This window comes from Arachis ipaensis, chromosome B9, assembly GCF_059453495.1.
Source record: "Arachis ipaensis isolate K30076 ecotype BB chromosome B9, ASM5945349v1, whole genome shotgun sequence".
Lineage (NCBI taxonomy): Eukaryota > Viridiplantae > Streptophyta > Magnoliopsida > Fabales > Fabaceae > Arachis > Arachis ipaensis.
The window spans coordinates 114,596,045-114,612,176 of NC_142444.1; the positions used below are offsets into that span (position 1 = coordinate 114,596,045).

Below are 16,132 nucleotides of genomic sequence, written 5' to 3' on the forward strand. Positions count from 1 at the left end.
TCAGAATGGACCATCCTAGATATATTCTATGATGGTCTGTCTGAATTAGCTAAGATGTCATTGGATACTTCTGCAGGTGGATCCATTCACCTAAAGAAAACGCCTGCAGAAGCTCAAGAACTCATTGACATGGTTGCTAATAACCAGTTTATGTACACTTCTGAGAGGAATCCTGTGAGTAATGGGACGCTTCAGAAGAAGGGAGTTCTTGAAATTGATACTCTGAATGCCATATTGGCCCTGAATAAAATATTGACTCAACAAGTCAATATGATTTCTCAGAGTCTGAATGGAATGCAAGCTGCATCCAACAGTACTCAAGAGGCATCTGCTGAAGAAGAGGCTTATGATCCTGAGAACCCTGCAATAGCAGAGGTGAATTATATGGGTGAACCATATGGAAACACCTATAATCCCTCACGGAAAAATCACCCAAATCTCTCATGGAAGGATCAACAAAAGCCTCAACAAGGCTTTAAGAATGGTGGAAGAAACAGGTTTAGTAATAGCAAGCTTTTTTCATCATCCACTCAGCAACAGACAGAGAACTCTGAACAAAATACCTCTAATTTAGCAAACTTAGTCTCTGATCTATCGAAGGCCACTGTGAGTTTCATGAATGAAACAAGGTCCTCCATTAGAAATTTGGAAGCACAAGTGGGCCAGCTGAGTAAAAGGATCACTGAAATCCCTCCTAGTACTCTCCCAAGCAATACAGAAGAAAATCCAAAAGGAGAGTGAAAGGCCATTGAAATGACCATCATGGCCGAAACCACAAAAGAGGAGGAGGACGTGAATCCCAAGGAGGAAGACATCTTGGGACGTCTAGTGATCAACAAGGAGTTTCCCTTTGAGGAACCAAAGGAATATGAGACTCATCTAGAGACCATAGAGATTCCATTGAACATCCTTATGCCATTCATGAGCTCTGAAGAGTACTCTTCTTCTGAAGAGAATGAAGATGTTACTGAAGAGCAAGTCGCCAAGTTCCTTGGTGCAATCATGAAGCTGAATGCCAATTTATTTGGTAATGAGACTTGGGGAGATGAACCTCCCCTGTTCACCAATGAACTAAATGCATTGGATCAACTGAGATTGCCTCAGAAGAAGTAGGATCTTGGAAAGTTCCGAATACCTTGTACTATAGGCACCATGACCTTTGAGAAGGCTCTATGTGACCTTGGGTCAGGAATAAACCTCATGCCACTCTCTGTAATAGAGAAACTGGGAATCTTTGAAGTACAAGCTGCTAAAATCTTATTAGAGATGGCAGACAATTCCAGAAAACAGGCTTATGGACAAGTAGAGGACATATTAGTAAAGGTTGAAGGCCTTTACATCCCTGCTGATTTCATAATCCTAGATACTGGGAAGGATGAGGATGAATCCATCATTCTTGGAAGACCCTTCCTAGCCACAGCAAGAGCTGTGATTGATGTTAACAGAGGTGAACTAGTCCTTCAATTGAATGGGGACTCCCTTGTGTTTACAACTCAAGGTCATCCTTCTGTAAACATGGAAAAGAGGCACAGTAAACTTCTCTTAAAACAGAGTCAACCAGAGCCCCCACAGTCAAACTCTAAGTTTGGTGTTGGGAGGCCACAACCAAACTCTAAGTTTGGTGTTGAACTCCCATATCCAAACTCTAAGTTTGGTGTTGGGGAGTCTCAACAATGCTCTGAATATCTGTGAGGCTCCATGAGAGCCCACTGTCAAGCTATTGACATTAAAAAAGCGCTTCTTGGGAGGCAACCCAATTTTTATTTTTCTAATTTTAATCTATTTTTATTGTTATTTCATGTTTTATTAGGTTCATGATCATGTGGAGTCACAAAATAAATATAAAAATTGAAAACAGAATCAAAAACAGCAGAAGAAAAATCACACCCTGGAGGAGGATCTTACTGGCGTTTAAACGCCAGTAAGGAGCATCTGCCTGGCGTTCAACGCCAGAACAGATCATGGATCTGGCGTTGAATGCCAGAAACAAGCAGCATCCTGGCGTTCAGATGCCAGAAATGCACACTGAGGAAGAGCTGGCGCTGAACGCCAGAAACAAGCATAGAACTGGCGTTCAACGCCAGAAACATGCTGCATCTGGGCGCTGAACGCCCATAACAAGCATCAGTTCGGTGTTTAAACGCTAGAATTGCATGCAAAGGCATTTTACATGCCTAATTGGTGCAGGGATGCAATTCCTTGACACCTCAGGATCTGTGGATCCCACAGGATCAACTCAGCATCTGTGGACCCCACAGGATCCCCACCTACCACCACTCATTCTCTTCCCTCTTCTCAATGTTCATCCTTTCTTCCCAATAAATACTCTTCCCCAAAACTCTTCACCAATCACCTCAATCTCTCTTCCCTATCACCACTTCACCACTCACATCCATCCACTCTTCCCCATAAACCTACCTCATAAACTCCACCTACCTTCAATTCAAAACCAATTTCCCACCCAAACTCACCCTATATGGCCGAACCTTAACCTCCCCTCCCTTCCCTATATAAAGCCCTCCACTCTTCTTCATTTTCACACAACACAACCCTCTTTTATCCTTCTTGGCCGAATACACCTCTCCCTCCTCTCCTCCATATTTTCTTCTTCTTCTTCATCTATTCTTTCTTATCTTGCTCGAGGGCGAGCAATATTCTAAGTTTGGTGTGGTAAAAGCATAAGCTTTTTATTTTTCCATTACCATTGATGGCACCCAAGACCAGAGAATCCTCTAGAAAAGGGAAAGGGAAGACAAAAGCTTCCACCTCCAAGTCATGGGAGATAGAAAGATTCATCTCCAAAGCTCATCAAGACCACTTCTATGATGTTGTGGCCAAGAAGAAGGTGATCCCCGAGGTCCCTTTCAAGCTCAAGAGAAATGAGTATCTGGAGATCCGACATGAAATCCAAAGCAGAGGTTGGGAAGTTCTAACAAACCCCATCCAACAAGTGGGCATCCTAATGGTTCAAGAGTTCTATGCCAATGCATGGATCACTAAGAACCATGATCAAAGTAAGAACCCGAACCCAAAGAATTATCTCACCATGGTTCGGGGGAAATACTTAGATTTTAGTCCGGAAAATGTGAGGTTGGCGTTTGACTTGCCTATGATGCAAGGAGATGCACGCCCCTACACTAGAAGGGTCAATTTTGATCAAAGGTTGGACCAAGTCCTCACGGACATATGTGTGGAAGGAGCTCAATGGAAGATTGACTTAAAAGGCAAACTGGTTCAACTTAGAAGACTGGACCTCAAGCCTGTGGCTAAAGGATGGTTGGAGTTCATCCAACGCTCCATCATCTCCACTAGCAACCGATCTGAAGTTACTGTGGATCGGGCCATCATGATTCATAGCATCATGATTGGTGAGGAAGTAGAAGTTCATGAAGTCATCTCCCTTGAACTCTACAAAATAGTCGAAAAGTCCTCCCCCTTGGCAAGGCTAGCTTTCCCTCATCTTATTTACCATCTATGTTACTCAGATGGAGCTTTCATAGAAGGAGACATTCCCATTGAGGAAGAGAAGCCCATCACTAAGAAAAGGATGGAGCAAACAAGAGAGTCCACTCATGGAGCTCAAGAAACGCATGAGGAAGCTCACCATCAAGAAATCCCCAAGATACCTCAAGGGATGCACTTTCCTCCACAGAATTTTTGGGAGCAAATCAACACCTCCCTAGGAGAATTAAGTTCCAACATGGGACAATTAAGGATGGAACATCAAGAGCACTCCATCATCCTTCATGAAATTAGAGAAGATCAAAAATCAATGAGGGAGGAGCAACAAAGACAAGGAAGAGACATAGAAGAGCTCAAGGACATCATTGGTTCCTCAAGGAGAAAACACCACCATCACTAAGGTGGACTCATTCCTTGTTCTTACATTTTCTATTTTTCGTTTTCTTTATGTTAAGTGCTTACCTATGTTAGTGTCTTATTACATGATCATTAGTATTTAGTAACTTTGTCTTAAAGTTATGAATGTCCTATGAATCCATCACCTCTCTTAAATAAAAAAATGTTTTAATTCAAAAGAACAAGAAGTACATGAGTTTCGAATTTATCCTTGAACTTAGTTTAATTATATTGATGTGGTGACAATACTTTTTGTTTTATGAATGAATGCTTGAACAGTGCATATGTCTTTTGAAGTTGTTGTTTAAGAATGTTAAATATGTTGGCTCTTGAAAGAATGATGACAAGGAGACATGTTATTTGATAATCTAAAAAATCATAAAATGATTCTTGAAGCAAGAAAAAGTAGTGAATACAAAAGCTTGCAATAAAAAAAAGAAAAAAAAAATAGCGAAAAAAATAGAAAGAAAAAGAAAAAGCAAGCAGAAAAAGCCAAAAGCTCTTAAAACCAAAAGGCAAGAGCAAAAAGCCAGTAGCCCTTAAAACTAAAAGGCAAGGGTAAATAAAAAGGATCCCAAGGCTTTGAGCATCAGTGGATAGGAGGGCCTAAAGGAATAAAATCCTGGCCTAAGCGGCTAAACCAAGTTGTCCCTAACCATGTGCTTGTGGCGTGAAGGTGTCAAGTGAAAACTTGAGACTGAGTGGTTAAAGTCAAGGTCCAAAGCAAAAGAAGAGTGTGCTTAAGAACCCTGGACACCTCTAATTGGGGACTTTAGCAAAGCTGAGTCACAATCTGAAAAGGTTCCCTCAATTATGTGTCTGTGGCATTTATGTATCCGGTGGTAATACTGGAAAACAAAGTGCTTAGGGCCACGGCCAAGACTCATAAAGTAGCTGTGTTCAAGAATCAACATACTGAACTAGGAGAATCAATAACACTATCTGAACTCTGAGTTCCTATAGATGCCAATCATTCTGGACTTCAATGGATAAAGTGAGATGCCAAACCTATTCAAGAGGCAAAAAGCTACAAGTCCTGCTCATCTGATTGGAGCTATGTTTCATTGATAGTTTGGAATTTATAGTATATTCTCTTCTTTTTATCCTATTTGATTTTCAGTTGCTTGGGGACAAGCAATAATTTAAGTTTGGTGTTGTGATGAGCGGATAATTTATACGCTTTTCGGCATTGTTTTTAGTATGTTTTTAGTTGGATCTAGTTACTTTTAGGGATATTTTTATTAGTTTTTATGTTAAATTCACATTTCTGGACTTTACTATGAGTTTGTGTATTTTTCTGTGATTTCAAGTATTTTCTGGCTGAAATTGAGAGACTTGAGCAAAAATCAGATTCAGAGGTTGAAGAAGGACTGTTGATGCTGTTGGATTCTGACCTCCCTGCACTCAAAATAGATTTTCTAGAGCTACAGAACTCAAAATGGCGCGCTTCTAATTGCTTTTGAAAGTAGACATCCAGGGCTTTCCAGCAATATATAATACTCCATACTTTGGCCGAGTTTAGACGACGCAAAAGGGCGTTGAATGCCAGTTCTACGCTGCAGTCTGGAGTTAAATGCCAGAAACACGTCACGAACCAGAGTTGAACGCCAAAAACACGTTACAACTTGGCGTTCAACTCCAGAAGAAGCCTCTGCACGTGTAACATTCAAGCTCAGCCCAAGCACACACCAAGTGGGCCCCGGAAGTGGATTTATGCATCAATTACTTGCTTCTATAAACCCTAGTAGCTAGTCTAGTATATATAGAACTTTTTATCATTGTATTCATAGTCTTGGTTATTCCGGTTCCCCTCTGGAGCCGAGACCAATGAACTCCATTATCACTTTTGTATTTTCAAACCGTAGAGTTTCTACACTCCATAGATTAAGGTGTGGAGTTCTGCTGTTCCTCATGATTTAATGCAAAGTACTACTGTTTTATATTCAATTCAACTTATTCCGCTTCTAAGATATCCATTCGCACCCAAGAACATAATGAATGTGATGATTATGTGACGCTCATCATCATTCTCACTTATGAACGCGTGCCTGACAAACACTTCCGTTCTACATGCAACCAAGCTAGAATGAGTATCTCTTAGATATCTAATACAGGGGACCGAGTCCGAGTTATTAGTATCTTCGTGGTATAAGTTAGAACCCATGGATGGCCATTCTGAGATTCAGAAAGTCTAAACCTTGTCTGAGATTCAGATGCAAAAGGATAGTAAATCCTATTCCAGTATGATCGAGAACCTCCAGATGATTAGCCATGCCGTGACAGAGCATTTGGACCATTTTCACAGAGAGGATGGGATGTAGCCATTGACAACGGTGATGCCCTTACAGAAAGCTTGCCATGGAAAGGAGTAAGACTGATTGGATGAAGACAGCGGAAAAGCAGAGATTCAGAGGAACGAAAGCATCTCTATACGCTTATCTGAAATTCTCGCCAATGAATTACATAAGTATTTCTATCTTTATTTTCTGTTTATTTATTATTATTATTCGAAAACTCCATAACCATTTGATATCCGCCTGACTGAGATTAACAAGATGACCATAGCTTGCTTCATACCAACAATCTCCGTGGGATCGACCTTTACTCTCGTAAGGTTTTATTACTTGGACGACCCAGTGCACTTGCTGGTTAGTTGTGCGAAGTTGTGAAGTTATGTTTGGACCATGGTATTGTGCACCAGTTATTAGCGCCATTGCCAGGGAGAGAACGAACAACAAATTTTACAACCTCAGAGTAACAATTTCGCATACCACCACCACAATGAGGACATAAACCCTCTTTATATATGATGAGCGGATAATTTATACGCTTTTTGCCATTGTTTTTAGGTAGTTTTTAGTATAATTTAGTTAGTTTTTACTATGTTTTTATTAGTTTTTATGCAAAAATCACATTTCTGGACTTTACTATGAGTTTGTGTGTTTTTCTGTGATTTCAGGTATTTTCTGGCTGAAATTGAGGGACCTGAGCAAGAATCTGATTCAGAGGCTGAAAAAGGACTGCAGATTATCAAAACCTCATAACCAATTGAATCCGCCTGACTGAGATTTACAAGGATGACCATAGCTTGCCTCAAGCCGACAATCTCCGTGGGATCGACCCTTACTCACGTAAGGTTTATTACTTGGACGACCCAGTGCACTTGCTAGTTAGTTGTGCGGAGTTGTGAAAAGGAGTTAAGATTACAATCGTGTGTACCAAGTTTTTGGCGCCGTTGAGATCACAATTTCGTGCACCAAGTTTTTGGCGCCGTTGCCGGGGATTGTTCGAGTTTGGACAACTGACAGTTCATCTTGTTGCTCAGAGATTAGGTAATTTTATTTTATTTTTATTTTCGAAAAATACAAAAAAAATTAATAAAATCATAAAAACGAAAAATATCTTGTGTTTCTTGTTTGAGTCTAGTGTCAAATTTTAAGTTTGGTGTCAATTGCATTTTTCTTATTTTCAAAAAAAAAAAATTCATGCATTATGTTCTTCATGATCTTCAAGTTGTTCTTGATGATCTTCTTTGTTTGATCTTTGCAATTTTATATTTTGTGTCTTTTCTTATTTTTCATATGCATTTTCAATTTGTTAGTATCTAAACATTAAAAATTTCTAAGTTTGGTGTCTTGCATGTTTTTCTTTTCTTAAAAATTTTCAAAAATAAGTCTTGGTGTTCATCTTGATCTTCAAAGTGTTCTTGGTGTTCATCTTGACATTCAAAGTGTTCTTGCATGCATTAGTTGTTTCAATTTGGTGTTATTTTCTCTCTTTACTAAAAATTCAAAAATAAAAAAAATATATCTTTCTCTTATTTTACTCATAAATTTCGAAAATTTGGTTTGACTTAGTAAAAAATTTTAAAAATTTAGTTGTTTCTTACGAGTCAAGTCAAATTTTCAATTTAAAAATTCTATCTTTTTCAAATCTTTTTCAAAAATCAATCTTTTTCATTTTTCTTCTATATTTTCGAAAATTTCAAAATTAATTTTCAAAATCTTTTTCTTATTTTGTTTCATATTTTCGAAAACTTTACTAACAATTAATGTGATTGATTAAAAAATCTCAAGCTGTTACTTGCCTATTAAGAAAGGTTCAATCTTTAAATTTTAAAATCATATCTTTTAGTTTCTTGTTAGTCAAGTAATCAACTTTAATTTCAAAATCAATTCTTTTTAAATTTCCTTTTCAAATATTTTTCAAAATAAATTTCAAATCATATCCTTTCAAAATCAATTTCAAAATCTTTTCTAACTTCTTATCTCTTCAAAATTGATTTTCAAATCTTTTTCAATTAACTACTTGACTTTTTGTTTGATTTTAAAAGTTTTCTATTTCAATCATATCTTTTTCAAAACCACCTAACTAATTTTCTCTCTCTAATTTTCGAAAACTCCTCCCCTCTTTTTCAAAATTCCTTTTTAATTAACTAATTGTTTTAAAATTCAATTTTATTTTATTTCTTTTAGTAATTTCGAATACTAACTAATAATTAAAATAAAAAAAAAAATATTTTTCTTTTCATTTAAAATTAAATTCGAATTCTTCTCCCTCTCTGTGTTCGAAATTTGCTCTTCTCCTTCTTCTATTATTCTCTTCTTCTACTCACATAAAGAAATCTCTATACTGTGACATAGAGGATTCTTCTTCTTTTTTGTTCTCTTCTTTTTCATATGAGCAGGAACAGGGACAAAGACATTCTTATTGAAGCTGATCCTGAACCTGAAAGGACTCTTAAGAGGAAACTAAGAGAAGCTAAAGCACAACCCTCTGGAGAGGACCTGATAGAAATTTTCGAAAAAGAAGGAGACATAGCCGAACCAAAAAACAACAATGCCAACAATACAAGGAAGATGCTTGGTGACTTTATTGCACCTACTTCTGACTTCTGTGGAAGAAGCATCTCAATTCCTGCCATTGGAGCAAACAACTTTGAGCTTAAGCCTTAATTAGTTTCTCTAATGCAACAGAATTACAAATTTCATGGACTTCCATTGGAAGATCCTCATCAGTTCTTAGCTGAATTCTTGCAAATCTGTGACACTGTCAAGACCAATGGAGTTGATCCCGAGGTCTACAGGCTTATGCTTTTCCCTTTTGCTATAAGAGACAGAGCTAGAACATGGTTGGATTCACAACCTAAGGAAAGCCTGAACTCTTGGGAAAAGCTGGTCAGTGCTTTCCTGGCCAAATTCTTTCCACCTCAAAAGATGAGCAAGCTTAGAGTGGAAATCCAAACCTTTAGACAGAAGGAAGGTGAGTCCCTCTATGAAGCTTGGGAAAGATATAAGCAATTGATCAAAAGGTGTCCTACTCATATGCTTCCAGAATGGAACATCATATGTATATTCTATGATGGTCTATCTGAGTTGTCAAAACATGTCATTGGACCATTCTGCAGGAGGATCTCTTCATCTAAAAACCCCTGCAGAAGCTCAGGAACTCATTGAAATAGTTGCAAATAACCAGTTCATGTACACCTCTGAGAGGAATCCTGTGAACAATGGGACGCCTCAGAAGAAGGGAGTTCTTGAAATTGATACTCTGAATGCCATATTGGCTCAGAACAAAATATTGACTCAGCAAGTCAATATGATTTTTCAGAGTCTGAATAGATTGCAAGCTGCATCCAACAGTACTAAAGAAGCATCTTCTGAAGAAAAAGCTTATGATCCTGAGAACCCTGCAATGGCAGAGGTGAATTACATGGGAGAACCCTATGGAAACACCTATAATCCTTCATGGAGAAATCATCCAAATTTCTCATGGAAGGACCAACAGAAGCCTCAACAAGGCTTCAACAATAATGGTGGAAGAAATAGGTTTAGCACTAGCAAGCCTTTTCCATCATCTTTTCAGCAACAGACATAGAATTCTGAACAGAGCCATTCTGGCCTAGCAACCATAGTCTCTGATCTATCTAAGACTACACTAAGTTTTTATGAATGAAACAAGGTCCTCCCTTAGAAATTTGGAGGCACAGGTGGGTCAGCTGAGTAAGAAGATTACTGAAACTCCTCCCAGTACTCTCCCAAGCATACAGAAGAAAATCCCAAGAGAGAGTGCAAGGCCATAACCATGACCAACATGGCTGAACCTGGAGAGAGTGAGGAGGACGTGAGTCCCAGTGAGAAAAGCCTCCTGGGACGTTCTCTGGACAGAAAGGAGTTTTGCTTTGAGGAACCAAAGGAATCTGAGGCTCATACAGAGACCATAGAGATTCCATTGAACTTCCTTCTGCCATTCATGAGCTCTGATGAATATTCTTCCTCTGAAGAGGATGAAGACATCACTGAAGAGCAAGTTGCTAAATATCTAGGAGCAATCATGAAGCTAAATGCCAAGTTATTTGGTAATGAGACTTGGTAGGATGAACCCCCTTGCTCACCAATGAACTGAATGCATTAATGAGGCAGACATTACCTCAGAAGAAACTGGATCCCAAAAAATTCTTCATACCCTGTACCATAGGCACCATGACCTTTGAGAAGGCTCTATGTGACCTGGGGTCAGGGATAAACCTCATGCCCCTCTCTGTAATAGAGAAACTGGGAATTTTTTAGGTATAAGCTGCAAGAATCTCACTAGATATGGCAGACAAATCAATAAAACAGGCTTATGGACTAGTAGAGGACGTGCTAGTGAAGGTTGAAGGCCTTTACATCCTTGCTGATTTCATAATGCTAGACACTGGGAAGGATGAGGATGAATCCATCATCCTTGGCAGACCCTTCCTAGCCACAGCAAAAGCTGTGATTGATGTTGACAGAGGAGATTTGGTCCTTCAGTTGAATGAGGACTACCTTGTATTCAAGACTCAAGGTTCTCCTTCTGTAACCATGGAAAGGAAACATGAAAAGCTTCTCTCAATACAGAGTCAAACAAAACCCCCACATTCAAACTCTAAGTTTGGTGTTGGGAGGCCACAACTAAACTCTAAGTTTGGTGTTGGGAGGCCACAACCAAACTCTAAGTTTGGTGTTGAGAAGCCCCAACCCTGCTCTGATTATCTGTGAGGCTCCATGAGGGCTCACTGTCAAGCTATTGACATTAAAGAAGCACTTATTGGGAGGCAACCCAATGTTATTTAATTATATCTATTTATTTTTCATTGCTATTTTATGTTTTCTTTAGGTTGATGATCATGTGAAGTCACAAAAACAACTGAAAAATCAAAAACAGAATGAAAAATAACATTAAAAACAGCATACCCTGGAGGATAAACATACTGGCGTTTAAACGCCAGTAAGAAGCATCAGACTGGCGTTAAACGCCAGAAAGAAGCATCAAGCTGGCGTTTAACGCCAGAAACAGGCACCAGTCTGGCGTTTAACGCCAGAACAGAGCATCAAGTTGGCGTTTAACGCCAAGAAAGGGAGAAAAGCTGGCGTTAAACGCCAGAAACAAGCAACAGTCTGGCGTTAAACGCCAGGATTGCACTCTAAGGGCGTTTACATGCCTAAATGGAGCAGGGATGATAAGTCCTTGACCCCTCAGGATCTGTGGACCCACAGGATCCCCACCTACCCCACCTCTTCTTCTCTCCTCTTCACACCTTTCCATAACACTCTTTCCCAAATACCCTTCACCAATCACTTCCATTCTTCTTCCCCATCACCTCTTCACCATTCAAATTCAAACCATCTCCCTCCCAAACCCACCCACACATGGCCGAACCACACACCTCCCTCCATCTCCTCCATTTCTTCTTCTTCTACTACTTTCTCTTCTTCTTTTGCTCGAGGACGAGCAAACACTTTAAGTTTGGTGTGGTAAAAGCATTGATTTTTATTTTTGCATAACCATTTATGGCACCTAAGGCCAGAGAAACCTCTAAAAAGAGGAAAGGGAAGGCAAAAGCTTCCACCTCTGAGTCATGGAAGATGGAGAGATTCATCTTAAAGGTCCATCAAGACCACTTCTATGAAGTTGTGGCCAAGACATCCGCATTGAAGAGGACAAGCCCATCACTAAAAAGAGGATGGAGCAAACAAGAGAGCCCACTCAAGGACCTCAATAAGAGCATGAGGAAATTCCTCATCATGAAATCCTTGAGATGCCTCAAGGGATGCACTTTCCTCCACAAAACTATTGGGAGCAAGTTAACACCTCCCTAGTAGAATTAAGTTCCAACATGGGACAACTAAGGGTGGAGCACCAAGAGCACTCCATCATTCTCCATGAGATTAGAGAAGATCAAAGAGCTATGAGGGAGGAGCAACAAAGGCAAGGAAGAGACATAGAGGAGCTTAAGAGCACCATTGGTTCTTCAAGAGGAAGAAGACGCCACCCTCACTAAGGTGGACCCGTTCCTTAATCTCCTTGTCTATTTATTTTTTATGTTTTCGTTCTCTATGCTTTATTTTTAATTATGTTTGTATCTTTATTACATGATCATTAGTGTCTAGTGTCTATGTCTTAAAGATATGAATGTCCTATGAATCCATCACCTTTCTTACATGAAAAATGTTTTAATCACAAAAGAACAAGAAGTACATGATTTCGAATTCATCCTTGAAATTAGTTTAATTATATTGATGTGGTGACAATACTTTTTGTTTTCTGAATGAATGCTTGAACAGTGCATATTTTTGAATTTGTTGTTTATGAATGTTAAATTTGTTAGCTCTTGAAAGAATGATGAAAAGGAGAAATGTTATTGATAATCTGAAAAATCATAAAATTGATTCTTGAAGCAAGAAAAAGTAGTGAATAACAAGGCTTGCGAAAAAAAATTGGCAACAATAAAAGAATAAAAAGAAAGAAAAAGAAAAAGCAAGCAGAAAAAGTCAAAAGCTCTTTAAACCAAAAGGCAAGAGCAAAAAGCCAATAACCCTTTAAACCAAAAGGCAAGGGTAAAAAGGATCCAAGGCTTTGAGCATTAATGGATAGGAGGACCCAAAGGAATAAAATCCTGGCCTAAGCGGCTAAACCAAGCTGTCCCTAACCATGTGCTTATGGCGTGAAGGTGTCAAGTGAAAAGCTTGAGACTGAGCGGTTAAAGTCGTGATCCAAAGCAAAAAAAGTATGCTTAAGAACCCTGGACACCTCTAATTGGGGACTCTAGCAAAGCTGAGTCACAATCTGAAAAGGTTCACCCAGTCATGTGTCTGTGGCATTTATGTATCCGGTGGTAATACTGGAAAACAAAGTGCTTAGGGCCACGGCCAAGACTCATAAAGTAGCTGTGTTCAAGAATCAACATACTGAACTAGGAGAATCAATAACACTATCTAAATTCTGAGTTCCTATAGACGCCAATCATTCTAAACTTCAAAGGATAAAGTGAGATCCCAAAACTGTTCAGAGGCAAAAAGCTACTAGTCCCGTTCATCTAATTGGAGCTAAGTTTCATTGATATTTTGGAATTTATAGTATATTCTCTTCTTTTTATCCTATTTGATTTTCAGTTGCTTGGGGACAAGCAACAATTTAAGTTTGGTGTTGTGATGAGCGGATAATTTATACGCTTTTTGACATTATTTTTAGGTAGTTTTTAGTATAATTTAGTTAGTTTTTACTATGTTTTTATTAGTTTTTATGCAAAAATCACATTTCTGGATATTACTATGAGTTTGTGTGTTTTTCTGTGATTTCAGGTATTTTCTGGTTGAAATTGAGGGACCTGAGCAAGAATCTGATTCAGAGGCTGAAAAAGGACTACAGATGTTGTTGGATTATGACCTCCCTGCACTCGAAATGGATTTTTTGGAGCTACAGAAACCCAATTGGTGCGCTCTCATTTGAGTTGGAAAGTAGACATCCTAAGCTTTCCAGAAATATATAATAGTACATACTTTGCCCGAGTTTTAACAACGCAAACTGGCATTCAAACGCCAACTTCCTGCCCTATTCTGAAGTTAAACGCCAGAAACAGGTTACAAACCAGAGTTAAACGCCACAAACAGGCTACAACCTGGCGTTTAACTCCAGGAGAAGTCTCTACACGTGTAAAGCTCAATGCTCAGCCCAAGCACACACCAAGTGGGCCCCGGAAGTGGATTTCTGCATCGTTTACTCATTTTTGTAAACCCTAGTTACTAGTTTAGTATAAAAACCACTTTTAGTGATTTATTTCACATCTTTTGATCATTTTTGAGACTATATTTTGATCATCTTTTGATCTCTTGATCACGTTTTGGGGGGCTGGCCATTCGGCCATGCCTGAACCATCATCACTTATGTATTTTCAATGGTGGAGTTTCTACACCCCATAGATTAAGGTGTGGAGCTCTGCTGTTCCTCATGAATTAATGCAAAGTACTATTGTTTTTCTATTCAACTCAAGCTTATTTCTTCTCTAAGATATTCGTTCGCACACAAGAACATGATGAATGTGATGATTATGTGACATTCATCACCATTCTCACCTATGAACGCGTGCCTGACAACCACTTCTGTTCTACATGCAAACACGCTTGAATGTGTATCTCTTGGGTTTCTAATCTAAGATTAAAAGCTTCGTGGTATAGGCTAGAATTATTGGCGGCCATTCTTGAGATCCAAAAAGTCTAAACCTTGTCTATGGTATTCCGAGTAGGATCTGGGATGGGATGACTGTGACGAGCTTCAAACTCGCGAGTGTTGGGTGTAGTGACAGACGCAAAAGGATCATTGGATCTTATTCCGACACGATCGAGAACCAACAGCTGATTAGCCGTGTGGTGACAGTGCATTTGGACCATTTTCACTGAGAGGACGGGGGGTAGCCATTGACGACGGTGATACCCAACATACAGCTTGCCATGGAAATGAGTATGAATGATTGAATGGAGGCAGTAGGAAAGCAGAGATTCAGAAGGAACAAAGTATCTCCATACGCTTATATGAAATTCTCACCAATAAATTACATAAGTATCTCTATCTTATTTTATATTCTATTTATCTTTTAAATTATCAAAACCTCATAACCAATTGAATCCGCCTGACTGAGATTTACAAGGATGACCATAGCTTGCTTCAAGCCGACAATCTCCGTGGGATCGACCCTTACTCACGTAAGGTTTATTACTTGGACGACCCAGTGCACTTGCTGGTTAGTTGTGCGGAGTTGTGAAAAGGAGTTAAGATTACAATCATGCGTACCAAGTTTTTGGCGCCGTTGAGATCACAATTTCGTGCACCAATATACCCTCCTCATCTTGGTGATCTTCTGCTTCTTGCCTCCAACCGGGCCTTCATCAACTCCCTTTCTTCTTTTCTTCTTGGGTGCCCCTGGCTTCTTCTTAAATTTGGGTGCTTATGGTCTGTTGTTAAGTGACTTCTCCCATAGTTTCTGGCCCAGAATAGGATTGATATGGAATGCATAGATGTCATTGTATGCATCCATTGTCAACCATCTGTGACAGAAGTCTTTAGGCTGCCTGCCTGCCCTAGCCATTGCAGCACAAGCATGGACACAACATCCCTGTTTCAAATCAATAAAATGCATCCAAGTTACTAAGTAACCAATTCCAATTCCAGTATGCAATCCACAATAAATTAAGAAATGCATAAACAATATCAAAATAATTATTGGAAGGGTAATGACAATTAAAGTAATACCATTTAGTTGCCAAAGTCCACAGGTGCATATTCCCTTTCCCAAGTCCACTACCATGTTTGTTGGCCACCCATGTACCTCAAATTTTTCATAGTCCGCATCTCCGGACCACATTGGCACCTAATTCTTTGAAGCATTCCTGATCTTTTCCAAGCGGCTACGTTAAACAGGGGGTAGTAACCCAACATGGTTCTTGAATTTTATTTTGTTTCGGGATATTGTCCTCATGATATACATTCTAACTTCCTCTAGTAATGTGATAATTGGTTTAGCCCTTGCTTCTTTGATTCTTGCATTGAATACTTCGCAAGCATTGTTACAGATGTTGTCACATTTTGGTTGGGTAGGGAAGAAGGCCCGACTCCATGCATCTCTTTGCCATTTGGCAAGGTACTCCCAGGCTTCCTTCTTATCTCTCTGAATTTTCATCATCCCCTCAACGAATCCCTCTTGAGTGGTAGATCTTGCACACTCCCACAGTAATCCCCTGAGTTCCATGTCTTTCCATTGCTTATTGAAGTTTCTCCACAAGTGCCATACACAAAATCTGTGGTGGACATCAGGGAATACCTCCTGGACAGCTGTGATTAGTCCCTGCAGGAAACCACAAAAATTATTAACTTACAATATCGGGACTCAACATGGTCCCTCAACTTACATAAGTGACATAAACTTAGTCCCTACATATACATAAGTGATATAAAATTAGTCCCTACACATACATAA

At 39.2% G+C, this 16,132-nt stretch overlaps 1 non-coding gene across 1 annotated transcript; it reads right to left on the bottom strand.

Moving 5' to 3' along the window:
* Window positions 1–9,080: 9,080 nt before the first annotated feature.
* On the bottom strand, window positions 9,081–9,188 carry LOC148545983 (small nucleolar RNA R71). The gene has a single exon (XR_015901995.1). It is a non-coding gene; the product is annotated as a small nucleolar RNA R71 (small nucleolar RNA).
* Window positions 9,189–16,132: the final 6,944 nt, after the last annotated feature.